The 15,445-nt window shown below is 40.2% G+C and overlaps 1 protein-coding gene across 1 annotated transcript in view; it reads right to left on the bottom strand.

Moving 5' to 3' along the window:
- The window catches only part of LOC122814988 (cat eye syndrome critical region protein 2 homolog), a 2,862,500-nt gene that overhangs the window by 1,154,215 nt on the left and 1,692,840 nt on the right, over positions 1–15,445 (bottom strand). The window lies entirely within an intron of this gene.

Genomic DNA, 15,445 nt, shown 5'->3' on the forward strand with positions numbered 1-15,445 from the left:
ATGGCATATGTAGACACCTTGCGCCGAACGTGGCAGCATACGGCTAAGCCGTCTGCTGTAGGACCCGCGTGCAGTTGAGGTGTTGGCGTTCCATGCTCCGCTGGCTGTTGGGTGGGCAGTGTTTGGGTGCTACCTATGTTGGAGTCACACATGGGACCGCCCATACGGTACACATTACGGGCGGCCATTTTTGTGTGCCGTCCATTTCACTGTGTGTGCAGGTAGGGAGGTGTCAGTCCATGGGGCCTACGCTGTCAGAGTATGTGCTATACGTTCCCTCTTTGCCAAGGCATAGGCATATTGGGTACGCCTCCGTCTGCCTACTGGGGCTGGCACAGTGTGTTCATGGCGCTGAACACTCTGTGCCTGTGCTTGCCTTGGCAGTTGTGGCGGGCTTGGTGGCCCTACACCATTATGTCCCTGCAGCAGCTGTTTCCGCAGGATCATATTATGTAGCATAGCACATACTATGAATATGTGGGCACATGTGCCTGGAGAGTACTGCAAGGCTCCACCGGATGTATCCAAGCACCGGAACCGTGATTTCAACATCCCAAACACACGCTCTATGATTATTCTGGTTTGTGCGTGTGCCTCATTATGGCGTTCTTGCATGTGTGTGTGTGCATTTCTGATGGGTGTCATCATCCACAGCTCCAGTGCATAGCCAGCATCCCCCACAAGGTGACCTTGTGTGATGTCCCCCCTGGCGAATACCTGATACAGCTGTGAGGCATGCCAGATATGGGAGTCGTGGTAGCTTCCAAGGCTGCCAGCACACACATCCATGATAATGCCCTGTGCATTGCACATGACCTGGCAATTGATGGAGGGGAATCCCTTGCGGTTTATGTAGCGTCTACCCTGCTCCCGGTGGTGACTTGATTTCTATGTGCGTACAGTCTATCGCACCCAGTACCTCCGGGTATTGTGCCACACGGTGGAAGTGGCGCATATTGCTAGCCAACTCCTCCTGAGATCTGGGGAAGTATATATACTCATGGGCATGTCGTAACATGGCATCCAGAAACTGGTGTAGTACCCTGGATGCTGATGCCTGTGAGATGCCCATTATATCCCGGTTGGCCTTTGAAAGGTACCTGTTGCCAGTATTCGCAAGCTTACACATACCTTTGTGTCCACTGGGATGGGCTCCCCTCTGTTGTCTCTTGTTCTCAGGTGTGGCCGGCACAGCTCCACTATTTGCTGTAACGTGTCCCTGTCCACCCTGTAATGCTCTACTATCTCCAGGTCTTGCAGCCCCTGGTAGGTCACCCTTGGTCTGAACACTCTCCTTCTCCTCTGAGGCCTACGGTAGTTGTCGGCACCCTCCTCCGCAACTCCGTCTGTCTCTGACAGATGCCGATGCATCACGGCCATGGCGGCACCCAACATATACATTTTAAAAGTTCCCCGTGTGTTTACACCCTAAGGTGCAGCGTTTGGGAATATGCGCTGTGTGTTGTGTGCATTCACACTTTATAGTGTTGTGCTGTACACCTGGTGATGTCATTGGGTGTGTCTGTGAGGCCGTATCTGTGGGTTATCTTCCGTGTTTTACCGTTGGCACTGCAACGCTGTTGCCTTTGGTGTTACATTACACTTGCCTGCATTGGTTTAGCTTTACACCTTACCTTACTGTTTCTGCACGTTGCACCTACTATTTCCTGGAGTGCATCCTGCAGGCACATGGCATCTCATGCATTTTGTCTGCCGCCGCCATTATGCTACCTCTCTACTTGGCTGTGCTGTATCGGTTCTTCGCTCTTTGCAATTCTGCTACATCCCCTGCTTTCTTTGCATTCATATGCCTCCCCTTTCTCGTTTTGCGGGATTCTGCATGCAGAGTTGTCAGCTGCCGCTGATTGCCCTTCGTGGGTTGATTGGTGTTGATTGCTCATTACGACTCCAATTACACTGCTTCCGCATTTCCTCATATTCTCCGCATCACCTTCCTGTATCCGTGGTTGGTGACGGGGCGGCCGTCACATGACTGGGTTGGGGAACGTAGTCATCCTCGTGCACATGCATCTGTGCACGCATTGTGTACTCTCAGCGCATCTATTTCCTCACACGCCGGTCCTGATGCTGTGATGTGCATTGTACAGCCCATGTCTGCTGGGCTCCAATGTGCTTCCTCCTACAGTGGCACACCCCTCTGCGATTGACATGTATTCCCTCTAGGCCACTCCTCGGTGTATTACCGCTGCGCCGTTTGGTGCAGCCTTACGCCGGTGGGGGTTTTGCGATTCAGTATTATCTGCCTCATTTGCATGGCATTGACTACTAATACATGGTTACGGCGCCAGACACTGCCGCCACTCCTTGGCAACCCTTGGGCTGTGGTTGTGGCTTTCCATGCATACTATGGTGTATTGTGGCTGTGATGCTGATGTGTCTTATACTGCTCTTTTATGACACTGTCATATTATTTCATTGTTCCGCACCTTCCACGGACATGTCGTGGGGTTCTGCTGTGGTTTTTGCGTACATACCATTTATGTCATTATTTACATTTTCTGCATGTTTTCTTTTGACATTCTCGGTGTCTTTCCCCATTGGCATGTTGCACCAGTATGACACCTGACGTTGGCAGCCTTCCGTTACTCCTATGTCATGTTTGGATATATGTAAACCGTTTTTTTTGGTTTACATTGCCGTGCCGTTATGCTACGCCTGCGCCACTTCGTGAATCGCTACTTGCCTTCATTTGCATGGTGCAACACCGCACATGGGGTGTTTAACATACCTACGCCGGAGGCGGCGCAACTCAGGCGTACGCCGGTGGTGCACATGGGATTGGATCGTACCTGAATCGCTCGGCGGCCATGTCTGGCGTTGTGGCGCCTACGCCATGCGTGCGCCTGGCGCAAGGTTCATGAATCCCGGGGAGTTTCTTTATATAATTAGCTAATGAACTGTCAGCCTCCTGCTCTGCAGGCATGAGAGCTTTCCACTGAGGCACATAATATGCTCTCCCAAAAAACATTTTAGAGGGAGTCAAACCCTTTACATTTATTTTAATTCTAAGAAATCCATACAAATAGTGTGGAATGGGTATGGTGGTATAGGAAAACTTCCTTGCTTGGTTTTAAATGCTCCTTGTGCATGGTGCTTGTTACAAGTATGACAAGCTGCACAAAACTTTTTGTATAATTTATGTATCCATATGTTTGGAATATTTGATTTACTAACTGTACCATCCCCCCTGTTGAGACATGGCACTGCCCATGGCTCAACAAAGCTGCATATCTAAATAAATTAGATGGCAATATCGGTTTTCTTTCCTTGGAAATGTACAGTCCATTCTCAAAAATTGCACCTCGTTTTACCCATTTTTGTTTTTCTGCTTTTGTAGTAAGCATCTGCATTGTTTTTAACATGTCTAAATCTAAAATCTCAGAGGGTTGTAATTCCTCATTCAAAAATAAAGTTTCTGAGTCTGAGGCTGCTTGCTTTGCAGCTGCATCAGCTCGTGCATTACCTTTTGAAATCTTATCCTGTTGTTTTGTATGAGCTACACATTTACAAATAGCTACTTTGGTAGGTAACTGAATAGATTCTAATAGCTCCAAAATAAATTGCGCATGATTAATAGGTTTTCCACTGTATGTAATCATTCCTCTATTTTTCCATTGTTGTGCAAATACATGTACTGTAGAAAAAGCATACTGACTGTCAGTATATATGTTTACACACTTGTTTTTACTAAAGTACATGCTCTCGTCAAAGCTATTAACTCTGCTGCTTGTGCAGATAAGTTGTGTGGTAAGGATTGAGCTTCTAAAATTTCAGTGTCTGTAACTACTGCATATCCCACCAGATTCTTCCCTGTAGGACCCCTTCTGCATGAGCCGTCCACGTAATATGTCACCTCAGCATTATCCAAGGGCATATCTGTAAGATCTTGTCTAGGTAAAGCTAACTGTTCAATTTCCTGCAGGCAGCTGTGTGGTGTGCCCACCGCAGGAGTTGGAAGTAATGTCGTACATCGTTCAATTGTCATATGAGGTTGGCTCAGCAGTATAGTTATACATGAAAGATGTCTAGCAGGAGAAAGGTATGCCATTTTCTCTTGCAGTAAAATTATTGCAACTGCATGAGGCACTCTCAATGTGAGAGGGTGGAATAACACCACTGAGGCCGAAGCCTGCACTGCCATTGCTGCTGCAACTACTGCTTGTACACAGTGAGGCAAATATCGCACCACTGGGTCTAACTGTGATGAATAGTAAGCTATGGGGCATTGCTTATCCCCATGTTGTTGCATCAATACTGATGTCATGTACCCTTGCTTACAATCTACGGTTTGAAAGAACCGTTTGTGATAATTTGGAAGTCTTAAAACTAATGAAGAAGCTATCAACTGCTTCAACCTGCAGAAAGCCATTTCTGCTTCTGTTGTCCATTGTAAAATATCTTGTACTGCCATTGGTGTCTTGTATATCAAATCAGTCAGTGGAGCAGATTCCAAAGCATAGTTCGATATCCAACTTCGACAAAAATTAGTCGTTCCCAAGAAGGACATCATTTCCTTCTTGGTCGTTGGTTTAGGTGCCTGTAAAATCGCTGTTTTTCTATCCTCATCTAGTATTCTACCTTCTTTGGATATTACATATCCCAGGTATCTAACCTGTTTTCTCCAAAGTTGTAACTTATTCTTGTTTACTTTGTGTCCTTGTGCTGCTAAAAATTTCAATAATGCTATTGTGTCTTCCCTGCATTGCTGCTGGGTGGGGGCTGCTAGCAGTATGTCATCTACATAAAGTAGAATCTGACTGCCCCCTGGTGGAGTAAATCCCGCCAGGTTGCTAGCCATTTCTTGTGCAAATATCATTGGACTTTCACAATATCCCTGTGGTAGCCGAGTATAGGTATATCTTTTACCCCGAAATGTAAATGCAAACCAATACTGGCTATCAGGATGTATAGGTATTGAAAAGAAAGCATTGCTTATATCTACCACAGTAAAATATTTTTGTTGTGGCTTCAAATCGTTCAATAAAGTGTGTGGGTCTGGCACCGTAGGTGCTCTAGGTATTATTGCATTGTTTACGGCTTGTAAATCTTGTACCATCTGCCATTCCCCATTTGCTTTTTTAACAGGAAATAGGGGTGTTATCATATGGTGAATCAGGAGATTCTACCAGTACTCCTTCTTTGAGTAATGCTGCTATTATGGGCTTAATTCCTACTTCTGCATCCTTTCTCAAAAGGTATTGTCTTTTCTGTGGTTTAAAAGCTGACTTTGGGGTAATTGTAACTGGTCCTGCTGTTTGAATAAGCCCTACATCTGACTTGCCTGTTGACCACAGAGTTGTTGGAATTTCACACAAGACCCTTTTTTTTTTCTTTTAATAAAAATGCTAATCAGCTGTCCTCACTAGATTGCAAGTGTACAGCTGTATGTGTCTGTGTCAACCAATTCAGTTTTTGTTTTTGTATTCCTTGTCCTGACAGTTCTAAATCAGTCTGTTTCTCCCATCTTGTTACTTTTTCTCCTAAGTCTGCCCATTTAACACTTTTATTCTTTGTAAAGCTAACATGTGGCAACCGATTTGATCCATACAATGCAAGAAATTCTTGAGGAAATGAACAGCTAACTACACTGTTCCCCTCAGTATCCCAGTACAAAGTACGCAAAACCAATCTAGTTGCACGATTTCTAAACAGTTCTTGCTCATACTCTCTATCAGGTCCTGGTGTGGTACAGTAATATAGAGTACAGTGTAACAAATGCTGTTGATTAGTGTCAAGGAAGGGGGTTTTACTGATGGCTACATTCATCAGCTCCTTGGTCACTGCCCCTGGACCAGTCGTGACTAGGTCCTGGCTGTACCAATAAAAGGTTTCACCCTCTGATCGCACTACAAAAGTATCCATTTGTCTCTGTGCCTCCATACCTTGTACAGTTGGAACTACTGCTATGCCAAATATCTGCATAAGGTCACTGCCCAATAGGTTTACTGGACACTTTGCAGAAACCACTATTTTACTTCTCTGGGTCCTACCTGAAACAGGGTCAGTTATTGCTATATCATGGGAGAGTGGTTCCCTGTATAGCTCTCCGTTTGCTGCTTTTACTAATACATAATCAGGTGATTCAGAATGTTCCGATAACTTGGAGGGGTGTATCAAAGTCCGTGATGCTCCTGAGTCACACAGGAATTTGACTTCCCTTCCCTCCACCAGAAGTGTCACTTCTGGTTTTGTATCTGCTAGGTAGAGCTCCAGGCTCAACAATGCTAAATCTAAAATTTCATTTCCATTTTCATCTAAGTCAATTTGTACTTTCTCTACTCCTTCTACTACATTGGTATTTGTCTTTTCTATTCTAGCTGTTACTGGTGATTCCTGACTTTCATATGATGTATCCTCACTATCATATAGTCAGTCCTCATCTCCTTTATCTTCTGTCATTGCTTTCTTATTTTGTTTACAGTCCCTAGCTAGATGCCCTTTTTACCTGACTGTAATACAAATACTTCAGCTCCGTCTTCAGCAGTGAAGACTTGCGCCTTCTTTTTCCTTTTACTATTAAAGTGTCTTTCAGCATGTCTAGCATACTCAAGTAAGGCTTGTAGCCTGCTTGTTCGGTGATCTATCATATGCTTTGTAATAAAGCTACTGATAGGGGCAATGCAACCTTTCAAAAATGCATTTTTTAGTTGCTGTTCATATGCGCTATCATTCGTCTGTCTTTCAGGAATAGTCATGCCACTATGGTTATTGAAACACTCCAATAATCTGCCATAGTACCCATCTACAGTTTAATTGTCTTGTTGTATGCATTGTTTAATGCAAGTCCAATCTGCTCTAGGTTTCCATTTCTCAGAGATTCGGTCTGTAAGACCTTTCACTCTGGTGTCTAATTATGCGTCACTATGTAGGAGTGGCTTAAGTTGTGCGTCATGAGCGTTCCAGGTGCCACAAATCATGTGCCAGTCTGGACCTATAATTTGTCTAATTACTTTTTCTACTTCTTCCCCATTTAAATGGTAACTTAGTCTCATACCTTGCAAATCTTGTATAAACTTTTTATGATTGATTTTCGGGTGAGGGATTCCTTCTGTAGCTTTCCGAATGTCTTCTGGTGTCCATGGTCTATACACCAGGAGAGTTGGGTCCTGCCCTTCCTGTCCTGCCTGAGGGTTTGGTACCTCGATTAATGGACAGATTTCTTCACTTTCTTTTAGTGAGTCTCTTCCTATTTGATATAAATCTGTGTCCCTAAGTGTCTTACGTGTCCGGGACCTAGTTTCAATGGGTTCTCTAATAAACGGTTTTAATGCCCCTGCAACTTTAGGATAATGTGGAGGTGGACTAGCCTGTCCTCCTGCTTCATATCCTAAAAAGGGTATTGGAGGGGGCGGAGGGGGAGGGGCCATCGCTATTACTGTATTATTATCCTCTTTGTCTAAAAATAATGCTTTTGCATTCTTAAGTTTCTGTTCCCTTCGGTTCACTTCCTCAATCCACCTGTGTGCCTGAGGAATGCCTAATTGTCGTTGTTTTTTTGCCTGACCTTCTGCGTCAGATTTAAGCTGTTTTAAAAGTTTAACTAACGAAATTTTATTTAATTTACAATCAAATTCATATTTATTAACCCATTTTGTATAATACCTTATATTATCTGCTCGTTGTAACTGCATGTATTTTGCGTCATCAGTTAGGGGCGGATCTCGTGTTTTCTTAGTGCACTGATTTCCCATATCAAAAGAAAATTGTTACGTAACCCTTTCTCTTACCACGTGGTATCTTGATTTCTTACACAGTTTATCTAGAATAACTGCCTACCTTATTCTGTTTCCCTGATCTATGACAAAATATACAGTAATTTCTTATATCCCTGATCTGCACAACAAATCTATGACAATAATATTTACTTTAACCTAGTCCCTGATCTAAAACAGAAAAAAGGCAAAATCTTCCTACCTGAGCCTCTTGGATCCACTAGTTCGAGACCGCTCTTCGGCCACAGATCAGAAAAGTGGCCAGCCTCTCAAGACGACAATTCAGTCGGAGGACTTTGTGCTTCAAGAAGAACCATTTCGGTAGCTTCTCCTGCGCAGTATTCGACCACCGGTACACTTCTGATCTGTAGCTGTCGAGGGCTTCCGGTCAAAGAATGGACCAAACTGTTAAATAAAAATGAATTAGGACAACACAAAAGGCTCAGATGCAAAAAACTTTACTAGTGTACACCAGGAGACACAATTCTATACTTGTATGGTTTTTTGCCTCCTGGTGTACACTAGTAAAGTTTTTTTGCATCTGAGCCTTTTGTGTTGTCCTAATTCATTTTTATTTAACACTTATAAATAATATTTTACTGAAACTATAAAATGAAAGAAGATGATTGCTTATAAATAATATTTTACTGAAACTATAAAATGAAAGAAGATGATTGCTTATAAATAATATTTTAGGGGACAGCTTGCTTATTGCTGTATTACTACTGCTTATATTATACTAAAACCTCTTGGTGCAATGTTTATTGTACACAAAGAGTTCACTGTCATCTACAACTCTGCTGCATAAATAAATAATATAAACATTAAATTCATACTAAAACACAGCTGGAAAATGTAGAAATAATATGTTTATTTTTATTTTTTTTCTAAAACTTTATCTTTACACCTTCACTGAGAGCCAAACTCCAAATTGTTAACATGCTTTCTCTTATAAAATAAATACATTTTAGGGCAATTAGCATTTAAAACATACATGTAATTTTATTATTAGCCAAAACATCTGCAAAATACACAAAACAGCATCAGCTTCTTACTTTCATTTACAACAAAGTTTATCCTCTCACATACAAAATGTATTACTATAGGCCTGTATTACAATTGTCACACAAGTGCCCTGATCTAAGTCTCTAGGGGCACTGTACTATAAAGTGCTTTCACCACCTCCACATGATATGGAAGAGCCACACAGTATAAGAGTTAATTCTTAGGATGAGTCTGACAATTACCTGCCAGTGGCACCAGCAGTCCCAAACCTACAACAGGATAAAAGGAAAAAAATATGACAGTATAAAAACAAGGAAAAATACTTATTATAGCATTCAGAGTATTCCTGTCAAATCTCTGATTGCCATGCAGAGCTCATCAGGGTTCGTGCACTGTAAGCTGTCAAACCAATCTCTGCATATTCCCCCCATCCTGGTGATGGTTATAGCTGAGGACAACTTCTTATCCAGGTCACATTAGACATTCACTGTCTTAAATGCACTGTCATGGCAGCTTTGTCGCCTGAAATGGCATTGAAGGAGATAAAGTATTATCTTGCTCTCTTCTTTCACTATATAGGGTCTTCAGCAGGTAATAGTAACAGCTGCCATTGTCCTATATTTCTTCTGAAAATGGTGTCACTTTTGGAACAAACAAGATGGTGGTTTGTGAATTTCACCTACAGTATGAATTTTGCAGCATGGCTACTAGCAAAGCAGCAAGACGTGTAGCTGTACAGTTGTTCCTTATGTGCGTGCAACTCTGAGTGATTAGAGTTGAATACAGTGAGCAGGCTGCACTTTATGCCACTGGGGCACTGTGGCAAAGTATAGTGATTCATGCATATGAATGCCTTCTCACTTAACATGCTTATATGCCAGGCAAATAGTCATAGGTTTGCTTAGCAGTAGAGTCATTTTGCTATATTCTAAGCTAAATCACATAAATTTGAGAAGAGACTGCATTTTTGGGCAGCAATACAGTTTGCTTTCTGTAGAGGCAGTCTGAAGGAGTACACAGTACTCTAAATCTGTCTGGTAAGTTGTGTCTTTTTTTCTCTTCCTAAGGATGTACACACTTCCACTAAAATTCATGTTACTAAAGGCTGCTTACTAAAGGACTGTCTCATTTTTGTAAATAGCACTTTTAACAAAGAAGCACACAATATCAGGACAACTTGCCCTGTACATGCCTGCCACTTTTACACAATTGTTCTAGTCTGTACAAAGTACAGGTAGGCCTGTAGTGGTGAGTACAGCAGTTATATGCCTGCACACATGCTCTCTCCCATTGCAGTACAGTAGGGCCATATCACTGGCAGTCACCAAAGTTAAATTAAATTAAATTAAGTTAAGTTAAAGTTAAAGTTAAAGTTTGGAAGCAGGTATACCTGGCCTACTTAATATATAACCACTGGCATGTATTACTGCTGTATATACTCCCATAACTGACCCTAAAGCTACTAAACGGCATAATCTCATGACTATACCTTTGATTAGTGTATTTTCTGGCTATCTATTGATATGTAAGCATGTGTAACACCCAATGCCAACACACTAAAAAAACATAAAAAATGCAAGAGAACAGTGAAAATGAGACATCGCTCTTCTCCTTTAAACCTGCTTTTTGCAGGTGGAGCAAGCCCCCCACACTCCCCAAACATATATATACCATCTGTGACATTGTCGTATGTTGGAGATAAGGGAATACTCAGGCCATTCAGTCTCAGTATTTCAGGACTCGCTTCAGTGTGTCCCAACATTTCAAATTGTTACATATCATCACTGACAAGTCACATCCAGACCACCATCTTTTTGAACTATTACCATCATCTAGGCATTATAGATTAATAAGAACCAAAACAAGCAGAAATAAGAACAGTTTTTTTTCCACAGGCCATTAAGTTTATAAACGGCTTTTTAGGTTATGTAATTCTTTTCCCAAGCCTCTGAGGATTCTGCAGTATATTATTAATACTTGTTTGTTTCAGAGTTTATTTCAGTATTTCTTGCACTGAGTTGCACTTTGCACCTTGTATGTATATGTATATTTACTTTTTTGTCTTGTTCTTAATACTTGCACTATGTCATTTGTCTTGTTCTTAATAGTTGTATGTCATTTATGTAATTCATACTTGGAGAGTAACTGAAACTGCAGTCAAATTCCTTGTATGCGTGCATACTTGGCCAATAAATGTGATTCTGGTATTTCACATAGTTTTCACCTGTGTCTATACCTCCTTTTCCAGAAATCCAAATAGTATACACTCTATAAATCTGTGTCATGTGTTCACAGATGTTTGCATTTCTGCAGGACATGATGGACTGCAGAGGCTGGAAAATTTCAGCCTTGCAAAAAAATAATGCCCTACTGCAAGCAGTTATGATAAATGTATATTACCTGAGTGGAAAAGGGATGCTGCCCAGCCATTACACGACCAGATGTGACCAGCCAGTGATCTCTTACATAAATGTTATGGGGAGGATGGAATTGCTCTTCACAGCAGTGCTGTAAGCATTTACTCATATGCTACACCACGCCAAAACAAGGGCATGTGTTATAGCAGTTAAGAGAATGGCCACAGTATGGGGGGGGGGCTATGAGCAATAGGCTGATACATCCACAGGAGTTTTTGGTGTCCTTGCATGAGGACACAAGTTCTGGGATTATCCCAGGAGGAGTGGACATTGTCAAATGGATGCACAACCTCCATTAGTTTTGATGAATTATGCACCATGTTTGCACTTCCAACATCACTTTGCTGTGTAGTTTCAATGCTCATAGACACTGTAGACTAACCACAATAGCTGGTGCTATGTGTTGCGTTAGATATATGAAGTATCTATCCATGTCAGATTATTAGCAGAGGCTGGTAAGGTTTGTATGACACATCTTGTGTGAACATCTTTAACATGCATGCCTCATTGGCACAGTTTTGGTACAAGTACCCATGTTTATTTTGTTTGTCCTTTGTGTATTCACATAGAAGAGGGCATCTACAGGGACAACTGTAGAGGCTAAGGCACAACAACTGGGTGATGTTGGTGTAAATTAGAGTGTGTTATATACCTCTAAGAAGCTTTCCAGTCAGGAGGCACATGCATATAAGCACTGAGCATGTGCAAGCAAGAATGCCATTTTGTAGTGAGCAGTCAAGATGAAAGCATGCATGTGCTTACTAATTAGTCGGTTAGTTAGTTAAAGTTTAATCTTCCTGCTATCCATCTTGATGTATTTGTGCATAATAAAATACTTAAACACCCAAGCTTCATTATCTTATTCAGATATACAAAAGGAGCGATAGTTGGCACCTGTGTTGAGGCTGTTGATTATGAGAAGGCACAGATACCTGAGTCATAGTCTCATGATACAGTAGTACTGTCTCTCTGTTATGGTTGTGCATCCTCCTTAAATGAAGGCCTCACCCAAACAACAATAATAACATGAAGCTGCACAGCATGAGCACTAACCTTTCTCAGCGGGGAAGTGATGGCGTCTACGACTAGTGATATGCTGTCTGCACCTGCAACAGCAGATTTGCCCTTTGTATCTTTAGTAAATATATCCACCATTTTACAGCCTTGTAGGGATGCCTTTTGGAATCAGGCACACAAAGCTACAATTTCTTTTACAGACAACAAATCACAGCTATGCTCAACTTGTATACATGTAACTAAATAAGAACGTTCATTCCAGGCATCAGTCAATAAAGTCTGGAAAGTCACAAAAATAGTGCCAACAAAATCAATACATTAAAAAAAATAATTGTAAAGGTTAAGTGTTTTTCTCCCTATCCCAGGGGCTTCATCAGAATTTGTCTACACAGGAAAGAAAAATTATGCAGGAATTGCTTGATGATGAGAATTTAAGAATAATGAAACCTGATAACTCAGGGGCACAATTTTATTTTACACCCTTGATTACTCTATTGTAATGATGAATATTCTGTTCGATTCTTGACACATATTTACCTATTTCTAGAAATCAGGTAAACATTTCCTACCACTGTATTGATTTATTATTGGAAGATTTGGTTATAAATTGCAAATTGGATGTGGATTTACACAATTATTTAAAAGTTTCTAAACCCATTATACCAACTATACTTGGGATACCAAACGTGCACAAGGATTTGATGAATTCCCCCTTTTGCTCTGTTGTATCTGCTCAGGGTTTGAAAATATACCTAATGGCTATTTTGATAGATGGTTAAAATCCATTTATGAAAGAACTCCGCATTTACTTAAGGATTTTTGAAATTTTTTAGAGCGTCTTAAGGATAATTTGTGCAACAAGAATTTATGTTTCTTGACCATAGACATAGTTGATTTATTTTCATCTATCCCTCATAATGAAGGTATGCAATTATTTCATGATACCCTCTTGGGTTACGATTTTATCAGCCGACAAGATTAATCTAATTATGGACCTGGTAGCTTTGATGATAGAGAACAGCTATATTTTTTGAGGGTTAACTATACAAAGAAATTAAAGGGATAGCTATGGGAGCAGCTTGTATGCCCATATATGCTAATTTGGCTTTGACTTAATAGGAAAATATTTTGTTTTTAAGTGTGATTTTTATCAGCACATCAAATTATACTTAACGTTTTTAGATGACATTTTTGTATTCTGGGATGGGGCTGAAGATATTGGAGAGCAATTGTTATCACGCTTGAATCACACTATGGACTTTGTTATGATTTACATCACATTTTAGTGATTCTAGTATTAATTATCTTGAGACCTTGGTATCATATACTAGTGTTGGCTTCAAGTCTCAGATATTCAGGAATAATTAATATTTGCACTACACAGGTGCATACCCTATGTTTCAAAAAAGAATATGGTTAAGGGGCAATGTGTTAGGGCTGTGAGGATGACCTCAGTTTATGATGACAAGATTAGAGAATTGTTCAAGATTAAACATATGTTAATTTCCAGAGGATATCCCACTGATCTAGTGAGAAACATTTAAGATTCTAAATACATGCCACTACTGGAGGTGGGGTTGATGAAAGAGGTTATTGGGGGTATGACCAACACAAAGGAAAGATTTGAATGTGCAATGGTTATTCAATTTAATTTTGGCATAAAGGTTGTAAAAACATTATTGATAAAAGCTGTACTATTTTAAGGCTAACCCAATGTTTAAAATTTTGGGTAGTGCACCTGTTTTTGTATATAAGACAACTCATAGCCTTAAAGGGATACTTAAAACAGCCCACAACAGAGTGTTGACTGCACACTTGAAGGTTAAAAAGTTAGGTATGTCAAGGTGTAGGGGTTGTAATTGGTGTCCTTACATATTGGCAGTATAGAGTTTGGGCTTAGACATAGGTGACAACTTTAGGGTACAATTAGGCAAAGGGAACTGTGCATCCAAAGGTGTGGTGTGTATTGAGAAGTGTATGGGGTGTTCAAGTTTTTACATAAGCAAAACTGAAAGATGCCTACAAAAACATATATGTGAACATGTGTATATTAGTAACAAAAATCACAATAATGCTTTGTTTAAATATCTTTTATTTAGTAGTTAATGTGAGACATTTAGATTTGCTATTTTGGAGCATGTCTGGGTTAATTTGCGAGGTGGGAACTGGTAAACTAAATTGGAATAAAGTGAGATACTATGGCAGTTTAAGTTACAAGCCCCTGTAGTTTCTGGCTTAAATAAAGTTATTTCCATTCCTCCACTTCATAAGGTCAGGTAAACTCTATCAATTATGTGCTTATGCAATTAGTTTAGGTGTATTTTATTAATATTTTTATTATTGTAACCGATGCAGTTAATATATTTACAAAGGTATATTAGCAGCCATTGGTTTTATCTTCCATAATATTAAAGATTTGTGACTTGATTTATTTTAATTAGGATACTTGGATACTTGATTTAATTAGTGATATTTTAATGTTTTTTAAATAAAAGGAGCTACGTCCTGATTTGTGGTGTCCTGATGAAGTCCCTGAGATAGAGACTAAAGTGCTTAAACTTTATTATTAAATTTGTTTTAACTGTATTGATTTTGTTACTATTTATGTGACTTTCCAGAGTTTCCAGACTGTTGCCTGCATTGAGCATTCTTATTTAGTTACAGGTTTGGATTTCATACTCTAACCACTTACTTTGTTTTTGACAGCTTGCATGGATCTTAACATCATTAGGACCTTATTTTACTACCCCATTTCATTTTCACTTCATTAAGCAGTCATTTTCATATCTCTTCTGCTGTGCATTTGGGCTTATTGTACTGGAGGTCAACATATCTCTATCAGTCACTGCTAGCCTGTGGTAGTCTGCATACTGTGTACAGTGCACTATGTAACATTTCAAGAAATCCAGCCAGAACCTTCACAAGTTGCAATTTTATACTCAGTTTCATCATTTCATTTAACTTAATCTGACAGACTAGCATTACAGTAATTTGCATTCATATGTTATATATATGTTATGAACAGGGCTTTACATGATAAACCTGGTGTACATTTGTGTCCACACATCCAATCATTAAGACTAGCCTTAAAGGTAGCCAAATTAATACTATATTTGAACTATAGGGGTAACTTATTCCATATGCTTTGAATATGCTGTGTTAGGAATTTATCCCCTCAACTAGTCTTGTTTATCTTTTGATATAGATTTAGGTCTCTAGTGTGAGTGTCTGTAGGCATTGTCTTTGTGAAAAAATAAGAGGTCAAGTAGGGCT

The sequence above is a fragment of the Protopterus annectens genome, chromosome 11.part0, assembly GCF_019279795.1.
Source record: "Protopterus annectens isolate FY-2018-M chromosome 11.part0, PAN1.0, whole genome shotgun sequence".
Lineage (NCBI taxonomy): Eukaryota > Metazoa > Chordata > Ceratodontiformes > Protopteridae > Protopterus > Protopterus annectens.